The 2,500-nt window shown below is 38.3% G+C and overlaps 2 protein-coding genes and 1 pseudogene across 2 annotated transcripts in view; 1 reads left to right on the top strand and 2 right to left on the bottom strand.

Annotated features, from left to right (window-relative positions):
* Positions 1 to 919, top strand: part of LOC146483643 (uncharacterized) — a 977-nt pseudogene extending 58 nt beyond the window's left edge.
* The window catches only part of LOC146483641 (uncharacterized), a 36,112-nt gene that overhangs the window by 11,298 nt on the left and 22,314 nt on the right, over positions 1 to 2,500 (bottom strand). The gene's annotated exons all lie outside the window — the stretch shown is intronic.
* LOC146483642 (52 kDa repressor of the inhibitor of the protein kinase-like) overlaps positions 1 to 2,500 on the bottom strand; it is a 6,227-nt gene that overhangs the window by 165 nt on the left and 3,562 nt on the right. The window lies entirely within an intron of this gene.

Here is a 2,500-nt window from a genome sequence, read left to right as displayed (position 1 = left end):
TTATACCGCCTTGACATAATAATTCAACGTTTAAACACTTGCTGAAGTATTAAATGCAGAAGTTAGGAGGAAAACACAAACGAGGAGCTCGAGGATCAGTGGAAGAAGAAGAACCATCGACACTTAAAAGAGCCAACATGGCGGAATGTCAGGAAGAAGAGGCCGCGGAGTTAGTGGAAGCGACAAATAAAGCAATAAACGTCGAAGGTGAGCCCAGTAATGCAGAACTAAGGGAGATGTTGGTAGACATTCAAATAAATACTGCAACTATCCTACGCGAAAACAAAACAATCAGAAGCGAAATGACCGATCTCAAGCGCACAATCCAACATCAAACAGATGATATAACTGCGTTGAAATCATCTCTAGAACGAAGCAGTACAACGAGGCAGAACGTGAGCTGGTGGCAGCAAGAAAGAAAATTCAAGAGCAGGAAGAAGAAATTGGTGAATTGTACGATCTTCAAGACAAACTAGAACAATACACGAGGAAAAACTCATTAGAAATACATGGTGTACCAGAAAGCGCCTACACCGAGACGGAAGACGTGGTGCTAAAATTAGCGGAGGCCCTAGATGTATCGGTGGAACCAAAGGATATCGAAATATGTCACAAGCTGAACAAGAAGGGTAACAAACCAATTATTGTAAAATTCATAAGCCACAAGGTCAAAACAAATCTGTACAGGGCTAGGGCTAAGCTAAAAAATGTCAGAGTTTCTAACATCTTCCCGCAGTGCTCGTCGTCAACTCTAGTGCAAGCCGACAGAATTTTTTTAATGAATCGGGCAAACGAGATGCGGAGAAATGATGAATTGTTGAGTGTCTGGTCAATGGATGGATCAATATATGTCAAGACCTCTCCGCAGGGTAAGCCGGTCAGAATTAACGAGCTGGAAGACTTAGATTATCTTTAAATGTCCAATTGTCTGGCCAAGGAGGACAAAAACTGTAACTTACATTTGGGACAGGAACAAAAAACGCAAAGTTCGGAGAAGAAGAGGGGAAACGCTCATAAACTACTTTAATTTACGTTTTGTATAATTTTAGTTTTGTTTGCTTCTGTACTTTTTTTTTCTAATTTGCATATATATTTTTCTTGTTTTTTTGTTTTTTATTGTAATGCAAGAGAAAGCAAAATACGATATACTTTCTCTAAACGTAAGGGGAATAAGAGATCAAGCCAAACGGAGGAGCATTTTTCTATATCTCAAAGATCATAACTCAAAAATTTATTTCTTACAAGAAACTTACTCTCAACCAGAAGATGAAATTATTTGGAAAAACGAATGGGGAGGTGAAATATTTTTCTCTCACGGAACTAGGCATAGTAAAGATGTTTGCATTCTTTTACACCCTACGGTACAAAATAAGATCGATTACTCATTCAGTGACAAGGCTGGAAGAATCGTGCTAATTACTTGTGTTCTGAATTCTCTAAAATTATCACTGGTGAATATTTATGCCCCGAATAGCCAAAGTGAACAATTAGAATTCTTACAAAACTTAAACAATTGCCTTATCGACAAGTCAGAAATTTCCACGCTTATTGTAGGAGGCGACTGGAATTGCACACTATCAAAGATAGATAAAATTGGTGGCACAATTTGGAAACCAACAAATTATCGAAACCTGATTTTGACAACTATGGACGCTTTCGATCTCGTAGATATTCAAAGATTACGTCACCCGAGGCTACGTAAATACTGTTATGAATCAAAAGTGTTAAAACTGAAATCCAGAATAGACTTTTTCCTAGTTGCCAAAAATCTGACACAACATGTGAAGAAAAGTGAAATTTATCCTTCTATAGCACCGGATCACCGAGCAATTTACATTTCTTTGTCTTGGACAACTGAAAAGTCTAGAGGACCCGGACTTTGGAAATTCAACAACACTTTACTGAAAGATGAACATTATGTGTCCAAAATCCGTGAAACGTACTCCCGCACACGCGCTTTTTACTCCGATTTGGCAGACGCACGCCTTCTTTGGGAAATGTTGAAAATGGAAATCAGAGCGGCAACCATTACTTATAGTAAAAAGAAAGCTAAAGCGACCACTAATAGAGAATTGGAAATTAGGAGACAGCTCGAAATTCTGGACCGCAATATTTGCGACAACTTTAACTTTCCCAATATCGCGCACATCCTAAATGAATATGAAGATCTCAAAATGGAACTCCAATCTATTTACGAGGAGAAAGGGAGGGCAGCTATTTTTAGATCGAAATGTCGCTGGGTCGAAAAGGGCGAACGTCCAACAAAGTACTTTTTCAATCTGGAGAAAAGAAACTACAACAGGAAGACCATCACTGAACTGCGAATAGAAAGTGAAACAGTAACAAACAACGAGACTCAGATATTAGAAGCTATTGAAAACTATTACAGCGAATTGTACGCATCAGCAAATAATTCACAGGAAAATAATGTTGATGAATTCACCGAACATTTAAAAATTCCAAAACTATCAGATGCAGACAGGGATAGAATAGAAGGTCC

Source organism: Pavona decussata, unplaced genomic scaffold, assembly GCF_977016875.1.
Source record: "Pavona decussata unplaced genomic scaffold, jaPavDecu1.1 SCAFFOLD_38, whole genome shotgun sequence".
Classification (NCBI taxonomy): Eukaryota; Metazoa; Cnidaria; class Anthozoa; order Scleractinia; family Agariciidae; genus Pavona; species Pavona decussata.
Note: the sequence above shows the minus strand (reverse complement) of the source record. Positions and strands in the feature narration are given on the sequence as shown.